The 14,850-nt window shown below is 44.7% G+C and overlaps 1 pseudogene; it reads left to right on the top strand.

Annotated features, from left to right (window-relative positions):
• The window catches only part of LOC119386303 (transmembrane protein 164-like), a 48,855-nt pseudogene extending 44,962 nt beyond the window's left edge, over positions 1-3,893 (top strand).
• The last annotated feature ends 10,957 nt before the right edge of the window (positions 3,894-14,850 follow it).

Consider the following 14,850-nt stretch of genomic DNA (forward strand, 5'->3'; position numbering starts at 1 on the left):
CTGCTCAGCTATTTTTAGTTTTTATGTGTAGTGTAGATGTTTTTATAAAAAACCTCAGAAATGGCCCAATCGGCAAAATTTTCTTTACTTTGAAGGTCTTTATCTCAAAAAACCTTGTAGCAGAGGTACAAAAATTCTGCATTACGTTCTTCGCATGCGTATCTACCAAACTGCCAAATCTTGTATTTATATAACTTTTCAGTAAAGAGATATGATCGGGCTAAGTTCAAGAAAACACCGAACAATGAAAACTTTTGACGACAATTAAAAAAAAAACCCATTTTTTAAATTTCTTAAACTTTGTCCACTTATCCTCCCCCACATCAGCTTTCACAATCATTAAAAACATGTTGCATAATATCGTTGCACTAATAGTTACGGCCCCTCCAATGAGACCCTTAGGCAAGGATGGGCAATTCCGACTTCTTGCCCAGCAAGTGTATAAAATGCAGGCAGGATTGAATTTCTTTTTATTAAAAGGTCAGTAGGTACCTAAAAAGGTGTCGCCGGCACTGAAGACGTTAATTTTGAAATTATTTGGTCACTGCAGCGGCCACGAGCGCGGAGCTACCGAGTAGGCGCGTGCGCACCCGAGATGCTCGTTGTAAGAGACGGCGCAGTGAGAGCTCGTTCTCGCGTCCTCAGACCGATTGAATTCGAAACAGCAACACCTCTCGGGTGAGAAGCAGGTAGGTACAAGCGCACTTCCGGCTTGGTGCTCGGCAGAACGAAGTTCAAAGTCGCTTGGGAGGGCACCCACCCTGTGGGAAATTGGCGGCATGGGACCGCCAGACCTAAAAATAAGGTCACCCTCTTTTTTTTTTTTTTGAAGCTGAAAATAAATCTTGATTGATTGATTGACTGACGTCAGACAGAGCCGCTGGCAGAGCACAACAGGCGCACATTGTGTACGACAGCTGGAAATTAGTTGCGCCAGAATATATTTTTTTGTACAGTTTCTGAAGTGCTCCTCTGAACCACTTACTTAGAGCGTTTTCGTGCAAGAAATTTGGCGAAAGGATTACAGCTTGGTGCACTCACGAGACAATGGGTGAGGTGTTGTCCGACTTTTTTCTCGGAAACTAATGGTCGTATTTTGTTGAAAATTGCTTCATACCGTTTCTCAGCACATTATTTACATATTCTGCAGGCATATTTTCTGTTATGTGAAAAATATATATGAACTCATAAAGGGTTAACCCAAGATGCAGCACGGTGCGACAGTCGCAGGATTACGGGTCAAACAGGGTAACTCTGCAAGACCAATGAAGCATGCTTGCCTGCAGTGCCATTGGCTACCACAGGCAGTGCCTCTCGTAGCATCTCTCTTAGGAGGCAGAAGCGAGCTCAGGTGGAGAGGGGCGTCTCGATACCGGGGAGGGACAAGCTTGGCTTGCACGGGCAAGGAGCAAAGGGAGCGATCCCCACAGGTTTCAAAATATTTTAAGCTGTAATCGGCCTTTTGGATTGCCCAAATATTTGGTCATATTTTTTACTTGGGTATATTGATTCCTGACAGTACTTTTGTTCTAGGTATTGTACTGTGGTTGGAGACAAAAAAAGACACTGCAACATTTTCAAATTACGAATCAGTGGAAGTGCCTGGTGTTTGAACTTTTTTCAAGATAGCTGCCATAGAAGTATAAACAGAATGCGCGCTTTAGTCGTTACCTATGGGGGAACACTACTGGAAACAAAGCTTACCTCATTGGCATACACGTACCACACTGCTTGATTACCACATTATGTAGTAAGTCCACCACGAAGACAGCAATGACCCTTGACTGCTGTGAACTGCATAGTTGGCTTTGGAGGTGTCTTTTCTCCTGCCCCAGGTTAAAATTTTAGGGCTGCCTCCTGACGTCATGTTTCCTAAAGAGTGCAAGCAACAGAACTTCACATATGACATCGTTAGTATAGCATGGCTCGTCGCTGTTGACTGTGGCAAAACAGTGAGAAGTGGCGTGGCCCCCAGTGACACTGGCCAACCACTGAATGGCAAAAACAATAATAATACTTTATTATTGGTTAACTTATCGTATCGTTAACTTCAACCGTTTGTAAGCTTCTGGAACACATTATCCACAATAGTATTTCATATTTCTGGACAAACATAATATCTTAAACCAACATCGGCATGGATTCAGGAAGGGATTTTCAACAACGACACAATGGGTATCAACAATACACGACTTCGCTACTTCAATTAATACTGGAAAACAAACAGATGCAATTTTTATGGATTTTGCCAAAGCTTTTGACAAGGTTTCGCACAATAAATTAGTATACAAATTAGAAAAATTCTCGGGAATGATCAACTTATTAAATGGATATTGGCCTACTTAAAAACAGAGAACAATTTGTAGTTTTAACAATCATTCCTCTCACAGGGTTTCCGTTGACTCTGGCGTCCCCCAAGGGTCAGTTTTAGGTCCCCTTCTATTTATTTTATATATTAACGACATAGTAAATGGTATCCCTGTAAATATTAGGCTCTACGCGGACGATTGCGTTATTTACTCTGAAATAGAATCCTCAAAGGACCAAGTTTTGTTAAACGAGTCGTTTAACAGGGTTGTTTCCTGGTGCGAGGCTTGGCAAATGTCAATCAATTTTGAAAAAAACACTGTACATGACCATTTCTCATAAGAAAAACAAATTAAATTTTCAATACTTTGCAAACAATGCCATTCTTTCAGAGGTTCAATCCTACAAGTATCTAGGGCTATGGATAACAAACGATCTTAACTGGACAAAACACATTGACAAAGTAACTTCCAAGGCTAATCAGAAACTGTTCTTTTTAAGAAGGGCTTTGAAACTCTCCCCTCCATCTGTCCGGGTTCTTGCTTACAAATAGATAGTCCTCCCCATACTTGATTATGCTGCGATGATCTGGGATCCATTTACTCAAATTAAATTCATAAAGTCGAAAAAATACAAAGAAGAGCCGTTTCGCTTCATATATAACAGTTACGGACGAACCTCGGTAAATGAACTGTTAGTCAGAGCTAACTTACCTCCACTTTCAGAAAGAAACCGCATATCTCGATTAAAATATTTATATCAAATAATTAATGGGCATTACAAGATAGATATTGGAAAAATTATTTCATTTTCTTCAGGTTACGCCACTAGACAACGCCATGATCGTACAATAACTCCCTTCCGTACCCGCAATAACTGCTTTAAATATTCTTTCTTCCCCAGAACTGTGCAGGATTGGAAGTAGTTTAAATAATCTTCAAGTCACAACACAATCTTTCACATCCTTTGCCGCTAGTCTGGAAAACAGAGAAAAAAATTTTACTTTCTGTGATAGCTTTGTTTTTTTCTTTTCTTCAATGAGAGTGATGTGCCATCGGTAATATTTTGTTACGTTTGTTTACGTTGTAAAATGCAAGTGATAGTTATTTGTTTCCTTTGTGTTATATGGCTGCCTACTATGTGAAATATGATAAGCTGTTCCATCTGTTTGCCTGGTGTTATATGCCGATATTTACGTCTTTTGTACCCACCTGCTAAAATCCCTCCAGGGGATTGCAGTACCAATAAAATAAATAAATAATAAATAAAAATAAAAAAATACTTTCCTTCCCAGTTTTCAGTAGTATGACATCCTAGGTGACATTTCTGCTTGGATCACGTGACGGCAACTGAATGTTTCGCTGCTGCACTACTAGTTAGAGTGTCCAATGGCGCCCCCCGTTGTTGTGTGCACAAATACACTTGCTCTGTGGATCTGATGTACATTGCAGGTGTGGGCTTCCCAGGCCTGCTGCGGTGGCTGCCCCAAGGTGCAGCAGCAGTGCTCAGTTGCTGAGCACCGTGGGAGAAGAGAGCCTGGCCTAGAAGCTGGCCACATAACGGTAGTGCAAACACAGGCGGACTAGGAACTGTCTCATCTCTTGACCCTGCGGCATTGTGCAAATGTAGCAGCTGCATTGCTCAACAGGCTGCGCCACAGTGCTTTTATCTAGAACATGTAGTGACGTTTATTTGAAAGCACGAAAAGCTAGAGCGATTCCAATGGTGCTACTGGGACCAGTGTAGTCTGAGCTGCTGCTGTGGATATTCTCCATCCACATGTTTTTGGTAAGCAGTGAAGGTGATTGTGATGGGTAGCATGAACCCAAGTTGCATGTGCCATTCCCTTGTACATTTACATTGTTGGAAGATAATATTTCTCGGTGTGGCTGCAGGTAGCTAAGCGTTATCGTGATATCGTAGCGATGTTATGGAAAGTGAAAATTTTTTATGGTTAGAATACTGCACGATGCGTGTTTTAGTATCATAATTTTTCTAGTCAATAAAGATGTTATGCAAATTGAACTCTTCTTTGGTATAACACAACATATGCTCAGTTTCAGTCGCGCCAAAAAGTGAAACGTGCTACATTCTACTGTGTTTCTGCAAGACAGCAGGTGCTCAAAATTCATATTTAAGTTACCACTGTAATTTTGTGTGGTCATGGGAAGAGAGAGGCAAGTGGAACTTGAGAAAGGCCCATAACTTCGTGTTCAACAGTGAATATCATGGGATTACACTAATGGTGATGAGCAAGTAAATCACACTTGTTGCGTCTTGATGGATTCGGCAAACCATGCTTGTCTACCAGTGGTGTTACAACATGGGCCATTGTGACCACTTTGCCCAGCTACAGTGCCTTCATTAAAGGTAAATTCAGCATCAAAGTTATCACCCTGCTGTAGACTGCAGTGCCGATTATATTGCAGAGCGCTCGTGGAACATTTCCCTGAAAAAGCACACTGTCATATTCTGATATCTCGGTTCTGCTTTTTGACTGCTGCAAAAGTTCATTTAAAGGGACACTAAAGAGAAAAAAGATCTTTCTCGTATTAGTAAATTATTATTTCACAATTCCAAAATCACCACGCTTGGTGCAAGAAGATGTTTGGTAAGCAAGTAAGCAAAAGAAATACGCAAGGAGAAAATGCGGATGGTGACAGCACCTGAATGACGTCTTAGATTTTGAAGGCGTCCACTATGTCCTACACACTTCTTAATCGGCAGTAAAAATGAAGTACATTGACCTGTGAGGAGGCTGGAGATCTAACATACCAAGTTTTGGGAAATTTCATTGAGCCAATGTCGCAAAAATAATTTTAAAATGAAACTGTGACCTTTATTTTCACTTTTAATAATAAAGCGGTGATGATGAAATTAATGCCATTGGAGTTTTAAGGTACAGTTTATCAATCTAAACCGATTCATTGTTTCACTTTAGTGTCCCTTTAAAAAGCTTGTGAAGATTAAATCATATCATGTATGGTACCCTTATGGGCCTTTTACAAGACATTACATGACGGGTGGGGGTGAGAAGGAACAAATGCAATATTTGACAATATATTTAAAGAATCGGATACTGACAAGTATAAAAATAATGTACCAAAATAAACGTATCATTACAGGCAATGAAAGTGGACAATGAGGAACATAATTATAGTCATTCTGTTTACTTGACACACTGTACACGTCGTTTAACTCTTTCGGGACCGCGTAAAAAAAGAGGCAATCGGGAAGGGTGTCAGAAGTTTTTTTTTATTAAATCAAGTCATGGCGCTATATTTCTGTTACATACATCAAAATGAGGCTAATGAAATGGTCTTTCATACAGATTGAAATATCACCCATAATGATTATACGTGGTAATAATAAAAAATGTCCTATTGAACACTTGCTGCAAGGACAACATAAAAAAGTTGGAATAAACATACATACTTGAGCGAAAATAGTACAGTAAAAAAAATCAAAGATATGCAAGACATGCCTCATTGCCCCTTTTGTTACTTTGAAAAGTTTGGTACACACAGCACATTTTTTGGTGTGCTTCTAAACTAGTGCAGTACTCATGCCCAGTGGGGCTTGCGCCACTCAACAAGTAGTTCCGCGCAGTAGTGAAAGATGTACTTGACAGTTACTGAAAAAACATCTGTTTTCAACTCGGTTTCCTTCTGCTTATAGCAGAGCTTGCAATTCTTGCGCCTGCCTACATTTTCTGGCTTGTGGAGCACATGACTCGCGGATGGGAGTGGTGGAGCTGGCCTGGTGTCGTCAAGATTGAGAAGCTGAGCTCTTCTCTAAAGCTTGTTGGGACACTACCAAACAAATAAATCAATGTGAACAAACGGAAAGCCTCTTCTGCTACCTGGGAGAGAAGCAGATGTGAGTCTACGCCCACCTACGAGTACTGGCTCAAGTCCCAGGTCTATCCTCGCCCGAATCGCTCTCCAAAATGAAATCCGAGCTGTCAGTCATCTTCGGACACCTGAAACAATTCTGCCATCAAAGCAGCGGAATCACGCGATTCATGCCGGTTTCTTGTGCACCCTGACGAGAGCCCGACGCCATGACATTCGTTGCCACCCTCAAATCTCTCTCTCCTGTGTTGCCGCTTTCCGGGAAAATGGCAAACTATGCCGAAACCGAAAGTCTAGTGATAAAACTACACGCTAGATAGCAATACATGTAAAAATGCGTGAAACTATCACCTTGGCAGCGCGCGGAAAGCCATCGATCATATATGATTGGTGCTCCAATGGGGCGGTCCCGAAAGAGTTGAAAAAATTCAATGAGCTTACACGCTCTTATTGAAAAGTTAGTGTGTACAAGGGTCAAACAAAACCGTATGATACAGACACTGTAAATTTAGCTGTGTCATGCTCGAGACAACAGCTTAAGGAAGTCTTCTATTACTGAAAATATCATAGACCACAGACTAGCTTCCCCACAGAAAAGGGCAGTTATGAAAACCTGTCTGCTCATGAACAAGGAACGTAACAGTTCTGTCAGTACAGCACGTCAGCATCTAATACCTTACAAGACAATGTGAATGCCCCTCTGTATTGAAAGCATCAATATCATCGGAATTTTCCACAGTAATGTGCTGAAAGCCTCGTGGAATTATGAAGATGTGCATTGATTCGAAAAACTTTTGTGGTGATCAGTTCGTGAAGCATTGTAATCCAGTACTGGGGTCAATTGATGATTATTTTGAAAAGTGGTTTCCTTTAAATGACACTAAACTGAAACAGTGAATCAATGTAGACTGGTAAGTTAAACCTTCAAGATCGTTAATTTCACCATCATGAGTCCAATAATATAAGAAAAAATCAAGGTCAATGTTTCATTTTAATTTTCATGTGGAATTCTCTGCACATGACCTCATGGACTCCAAAGCATTTTTTTAATATTTTGGCGACATTGGTCGAACAAAATTTTCTGAAACTTGTTAAGTTTTCTAGCTCCCTATAAGGACAATGTACTTCAATTGTACAGATTAGGAACTACGTAGGCTTAGTACCTAGATGCCATCAAAGTCTAGGACGTTGCTACGAAATAATGGCTATGCCATATGTCCCACTGAGCATATAAATATTGGAATCTTGCACTGCTTCGCTGCTCCTGCATCTCAGCTGGGATCACGTGTTTTCACTTTGAATGCAGACAATGAATGTGCACGTTGCAGTCAATTAGGTTGGTTAGTGTTGTATCACAGTGTCTCTTGTGTTGGGCTTCTCTGCTATCAAAGCTGTAGTCATCACCATGTCCACTATTGCCAATAAATATTTAGGGCACCAGACACTGAAAATAGCTCGTGCATGGCCCATCAACACCATGTAGATTGGCCTTATCAGCATTCTGGCCTGTTGCTTGAACTGTGTGAGCAATGTAATAATATCCGAGCTTCTGTGTTGATCTCACATAGGCTCGTAATAATGTAAAACAGCATTTTCCTCCGTGGTAAGCTACCCTTTGTTAGTGAAGCGTATTTCATTACAATGGGGTATTGAAAAGCATCCATAGGTTGTTCTTCCAAAAACCATGTCAGTCAAAAGAAATCCAGCAGACCAACCTGTGCCGGATCCCTGAAATGCTGGACTACCGATAAGAATGCACAGCCAGGCACTGTTGTCAGTAATGGATCATCACTACAAACAGCCACCAGGGACAAGGAATTGCTGTCAGTTATAGCAAAGAGGAGTGACTGTCCTGTACAGCTCTGCTGTCAATGACTCTCTAGTCAAATGACAGAGCATAACATTCCGACACTTCAGTTACACAGAAAAACACAGAGCTCAAAAATGATCTTTTGGCTATAAGCCCAAGTCCTTATTTAGAACCACTTGCAGCACGTAGAACATGCCATTTTCATGCTGACTCTTTAACACTTTACCAGACACAAGCTAATCTTTTCAAATATTTCTTCTTTCCACGCACCATAACAGATTGGAACAACCTACCTTTTTCACATTTATCTAACGTCAGTTTTTAGAACATGTAAGTATTTGACCTTACTGACATTGATATTAATATTTATACCTTTACTTATTGGTTTTCTCTTATCCATACTCTAATCAACTAATGTAACGACTTCTTAAAATTGCTTTCTCTTTTTTGTGCATGTATGTGTGTATATTTGTATGATGTGCTCTTGACAAATTGTGTAAAAACTTCACATATGACTGTGTTGCTACGTTTGTTGCTTACACTTCAAATTGCTATTTATAAATAATTATACGGTTTGTGCCTTCTTTTCATGTCACCGTTCTCACATTTATTAGTGTTATTTTTTGCTAAGTATGTGATCTTGACACACAGTAATGTTTGTGCGCGTTGCTTTGATGCATGTCTATGTAATTTTTGCCCCTCCTGCTTGAGCCCCCTTTTTTTGGGCCTCCAGTATTGTGTGTGTGTGTGCGTGTGTGTGTGTGTGTAAAATAATGATGTGAAGGGGTGTCGCAGGCTGCGCTGCCATAGGATTACATGGGATAGTGGCCTGCAAACTTTTGGCTCCCCCTGTACAATGTGCTTCGTTGGCATTGATTGCAAATCACATATGCAAATTTTCTTTAGCAAGAGGGCACTATTTTATGTATAGTTAAACCTCAATATTATCGATATAACAAAGTATTTAACTTCATGTTTTTAGGGCGCCATTCATTTCTTTCCTCGAAATGAAGTTTGTTTATCTGTGATTTCAAAAAAAAAAAAAAATTCGGCAGATCCCATGTACCGTGGGAATCGATGTTATGCGAAGCATGCGCGGGATGGTAACTGTGGCATAATTTTTCATGTTGAGCGAAACGTTACGGAATGATGCTAGAGAAATGTGGAAGTGGTATAAGCCCGCTCATATGCTGAAGAGTCGCATATGTATTATATAACCAGCTGTTTACAGTTCTGTAACGATGCCAACAACACCATAGGTGTTAACAACACCAGACGCGGTGCGCTGATATGTAGTGCTTATATTCTTTTATATTGGATAGCGCGAATCCGAACAGCACAAAGGAGAAACACAAATCCACAGGACAGGCGTTACTCGCAACTAAGCTTCATTCAGAAAAGTTCCCCTGGATATACACACAGCCCAGTGGCGCACTGCACGTACGTTACAGTCACAGTTGCAGTTGTTACAGTTGCGTTATAGTTGTTATGCGTATACTTATCTGTTATGACGGGAACGCACGCACGTTTTACGAACCCGTGTGTATGTGTAGAAGGGGTTCTTGACAGTTCTTGAACAAGGTCATTATCACCGTGATCAGTGAGCACCAGCAGCTGGACTGGACTTGTTAATCGGGTCCGTTCGTGATCGCGGCTACGAGGGGTCTAAGTGTAGTGAAGTGCGAGGTATAGCACAGCTGGTGGAAATCCTGGATGCCTCTTACGATTAAATGATCTATGATGCCGCCTGTCCTGGACGTGGCAGCGATGTATTTTGATGTCCTCTCCACAGCCAAGCCGTCTTTCACGCAGTATAAGAACCAGGCGTTGTTGGGTCTTGATAAATCAACGTTGAAGTCGCCGGTAATGATGAGAGGCCTGGTTCTCTCGGCAGATTTACTGTAGGAAGCATTGACCCCGGTTTATGCGTAATCGACGTGGTCCACGTTGCGGACCACATGAACGAGTGCATGGTACTTGAGCGTCTTCCAGGGGTGTTCTGTCTTCAGCTTCCGCACTTTCCTTGTGTCCGCCACGGTGGTGTAGCGGTTACGGTGCTCGGCTGCTGACCCGAAGGTCGCGGGTTCGATCCCGGCCGCGGCAGTCGCATTTCGATGGATGCAAAAGGCTAGATGCCCGTGTACTGTGCGATTCTCGCTGCATGCTAAAGAATACCAGATGGTCAGAATTAAAGCCCCGACAATTCTTATTATTATCACTTTCCTTGCTTGTCAATGTGTATGTTCGAGTTTACTGTGTTGGTTGAGACTTCGTATCACCTGTGGCACATACCCGCATAACAAACTCTGAATGCGGGTATGTGCCACACGTGACTGAGAGAAAGGGTTTATGACTTACGCGACAGGTATTTTGCGTTATTCATGCCATGACAAGTGAATCGTGTTCGTCATGCACTGATCCCCTGCTATGCCAATTTTGGTCCATTACAAGTTATGGAGACGACCGGGAGAGCGCCCGGACGTAGGCGGCTAGATGGATGGATGTGATGGATGGATGGATGGATGATGATGATGATGGATGGATGGATGGATGGATGGACGGATGATGGACGGACGGACGGACAGACGGACGGATGGGAAACGGCCAAAGTGCCTGAGGTTCGCTAAGAAATGCTTCGCATTTAAAAAACAGTTTCATGTTGCCACAAAGGAGGACCACGGCTGTAAATTGAAAATTCTGCTTGTGCCAGTAATCAAACTTGGGTGGAGTTTAAAGGGGCACTAAAGCAAAACAATGAATCAGTTTAGACTGATAAATTATCTTAAAGCTCCACAGTCGTTAATTTCACCATCGTAGGCTTTTAAGAGAGGAGAAAATCGAGGACAAAGTGTCATTTTTACATTGATCCTGCTCCTGCGGACAACTGTGCCATATAGTGCACCAAATTTTATTTACTGCAGCATCCTGATAAAATCCACGGATTTTGCGCCATACTGCTCCAGATTATCTGTGTCTCTCACTGCAGTTGCACCGCCGGTGCATCAAAACATGTGCAGCTTGATCTTGAGGCCACCAATGTCACAGCCACGGACCAAGGATTATTCTGCAGACGCCAGCTCGCTCACGGTCAGTGTGGGAGGAGCTCATTAATCCCATTTCGGATAAACAGCTATTGCTGCCAGGGAGCCACCGCGCCATCTCAGCAAATAAAGTTGATTCCTCCTTCCTGCAGACGAAACCGTGCTCGCACGTAGCATTTAGAGCTACTATAAACGGCACAGCGCTAAAGTCAGGGGGTTCTCAGTCACCCCACCAATATTGATGAGGGGTCTAAACCACTTTTGCTAGAATGTAGAGTTGCGTGTTGGCAAACTATACAGGATGCCATGTGTGCCATGGATCAATGTTATAGGGTCTGTCCACGCAAAAAAGTGCGCACTGTTTGCTCACCTTTACTCAGTGTCACGTAGCCATGGGGGGGGGTTCAAACACCCAAACCCCCCGCCCCTAAATTTTTCAATTTTGCATGTGTATAAACGTGCACACATACAAATCCATGCAAAAACATACGTAAAGTATGGCTGAACCCCCTCCTGAAGAAAATTTTTGGCTGCACCCTTGCTCGGTGTGGAGGGCTACCTGCTCGATGTGTCTTGCATTTTTTTAAATTGTGATCACAGCGCAAAGTAAGACACGAGACAGAGAGCAACGAAGTCTTCGTTGCTCTCTGTCTCGTGTCTTACTTTGCGCTGTGATCACAATTTAAAAAAATGGAATACCAACTAGCCCGTACCCAGACCTTGCTTCAGTGTCTTGCATTACTGAAATTTTATTAACATAGTGAAGAAGAGAAAGAAGAGCTTCCACGTCTTCCACGTCTTGTGAGCAGAAGAGCTTCCACGTCTTGTGAGCAGTCGAGGGCATCGCCTATCCGAGGCAGCTGATTGACCCGTCTTGCGTACTAGCGCCACAGGAGACGCCCAAGGACTGTGGGAGGGGCAAATGACGCCACGCTCGCTAATTACCCGTCGTTCGGCAGCTGACACGCGGTATGGGCGCTGGCGTAATGGAGGCTGGGAACCAGTGTGGATGCTGTGAGTGATGCTCGCCGTACGTCCCAAGGATGGTTGGTTGCAATCAAACGATGACCAAAAATTCTGAAGGAGGGCGAGGACTTGGTGGCAGTATGGATTCGGCAGATCGGCGTCCAAGGCGGCTTCAAGAACGTCTGACGACGGCGAAGACAGTGATGGTGAGGTGTAAAGCTAGGAGGAAGTAAGGGCGTCGAGCTGATAACAGGCGTGTCGTCGGAAGTCTCAAGAATGTGAATTGGGTCAATGGGCTGAACACGACCTAGTGATTCTCCGCGCAGGAAGGTTACGGGGTGCTTAAACGGATTGCAGACAAGCATAGATGATAATCCGGATGCAGTGGCGAGAACGGCAAACGGGAGAGGTAGAGCCTTCCGACGCAGAAAAAATCACTGCATATCCCCGTGGTGAATGATGATGAGTGGGGCGAAGTGAACTCGCGCTGCAGCACGGCGATGGCATTGGCGCGAGCGTGGTCCTTCTTGATGGAAGATATTGTGACTATATTGTTTGAGAACCACAATCTGTTGCACACACCGCAACTATGGCCGAAACTGTTATCAAGGAAGTCCCGCTGGAAGCGCGCGTCCGCGCCTTCGGGCAGAGCCCGCCTGATGCGTTTTGCAGCCACTTCGCGTGCATGCACAACCTCGGCCTCTGCCTGCCGGTACGCGCGCTTTCTCGCCGCTTCACGGTCCTTCACATTTTGAAGATCCGATTCGCGCCGCAGCCGTGCAGCTTCGGCCTCGCGGGCTCGAACGGCGGGGTCTTCGCGCCGGCAGCCGTGCAGCTTGTCGAGCAGCTTCGACCTCGCGGGCTCGAACGGCGGGGTCTTCTCGCCGCAGCCGTGCAGCTTGTCGAGCAGCTTCGGCTTTGCGGGCTCGAACGGCGGAATCTGCTTCGCGGCGTCGACGTCGCAGCTTCGGCCTCACGGGCTCTCACCTCAGGATTCTGTCTGCGACCGCGCGCTGCCGCCGCCTTCCGTGCCCTCCGTTCCGCAGCCTTGTCTTCCATCTGGCGACTCCGAGCTAAAGAGAAAGCGTGCCAAGAGGGAGCCTCATGGCGCGTTACATCTGAAATGTTGTCTTCGGGTGTCGTTGAAACACGAGACGTAGTAAAGAGGAAAGAACGCCACACAGGCGAACACGCACGAGAGTGTCACTCGTCAACGTCGTCGTCTTCTTCTACTGCATACCAGAACACGCGCAGTAAGAAGAAAGAATGCCACACAGGCGAACACGCACGAGAGTCTCACTCGTCAACGTCGTCTTCTTCTACTGCATAACAGAACGCGCGCTTCTCACGAGCTAGAGGTGGCTACTACAACGCTACAGACAAACGGAGGATGGACAGACCAATGCCACCTAGAAAAAAAATTCAGGCCTGCTCACTAGAGGTGTGCACGGGCTCCGGGTAGCCCGAAAGCCCGAGCCCGACCCGGCCCACGGGCCGGGCTCGGGCGGGCCGACGTATTTTCACTTCGGGCCCGGGCCGGGCGACTTGGAGTTTTATCGGGCCGGGCTCGGGCCCGGCGCAAAGCCCGACTCAAGCCCGAAATACAGAGAATAAGCGGGAATTGTTTTCCAGCACGCATACAGCGCCTTTTCCGCGGCCGCCCTTTGCCGCTTTTCTTTTCCATTCGCTACTTTAGGCAAAAGGGGAGCAGGTAAAGCAATGCCTCTGTTGCACTCCGACAAACAGAGAAGGAACACCACCTGAGAGTGACGGCGCCACGCGACTGTTCGCGGTAGATTTAAGGCCAAATCCAATATGACTGAAAATGCACGCGACAGCGAAGAGCGACCCGACGTAGATCGCCTTCGTGCAAGCTGACGCTTGCATGGACATACCCCATACACGTGACGGCTTTCGAGCGAACTTCATTGTTGCTGGCATGAGGCCGCAGGTATCCAATGCAAATAAAATATTTGTTGCATGTTGGTACGTAAAACGTTTACCGTTGTCTCGCTGTATTTTTTATATGCACGTGCATAATTATTACGTTATTTGTTGGTGTTCAGCTGATGTGCTTAGGACGTCGCTGATTGTTTTCGCAGCGAACCTTCAAAAAGCCGGGCCGGGCCGGGCCGGGCCCGGGATTGTGTTTTCGTACGTCGGGCCGGGCCGGGCGGGCTCGCAGCCCTTTGCCGTCGGGCTCGGGCGGGCCTTCGACAAAGTCAGCGGGCCCGGGCCGGGCTCGGGCTCGGAAATACGGCCCGTGCACAGCTCTACTGCTCACTGCCGCCGTGACGTCACGCGTCTTGACCGAGCGAGCGAACGCGCGGGAGACAGTGAAGCCGTTGCCACTATCGTCTCCTATGAAATGATAAAGCGTTCGCGGCTAGTTTTACGTGCGTAACAGCTTTATTTTGCCTTTTGCGTCGGGATTGGCGCTGGCTTAAGGAATGTGTTACGCTTTAGAGTCTTTGGTGATTGGTCTGTAAGCGACTTCCCTAGCAAAAATTCCCAATAAAAAACCAATAGCCTATTGGGTTATTGACACCTATTGGTCTATTGGTTCTATAGGTCTATTGGAACTGTATTTGGCTATTGGTCTATTGGTTCTATATCAGCCTACTGGACCTATATTGGTGTATTGGTTCTCTATTAGCCAATTGGAATTATATTGGCCTATTGGTTCTGTATTTGCCTGCTGGCATTGTATTAGTTTTGTATTTGCCCACTTCTCAGCCCCATTAGAATTAGTCTTGCGCAAGTGTTTTATGGGTGTCTTGTCGTCATGCAGAAGGCCCACACTGTGGCAGCGCCCCTGCAATGATAATCACAGTGGATGAATGAGACATATGTTCAAATATATTCTCATAGT

Source organism: Rhipicephalus sanguineus, chromosome 3 (genome assembly GCF_013339695.2).
Source record: "Rhipicephalus sanguineus isolate Rsan-2018 chromosome 3, BIME_Rsan_1.4, whole genome shotgun sequence".
NCBI lineage: Eukaryota > Metazoa > Arthropoda > Arachnida > Ixodida > Ixodidae > Rhipicephalus > Rhipicephalus sanguineus.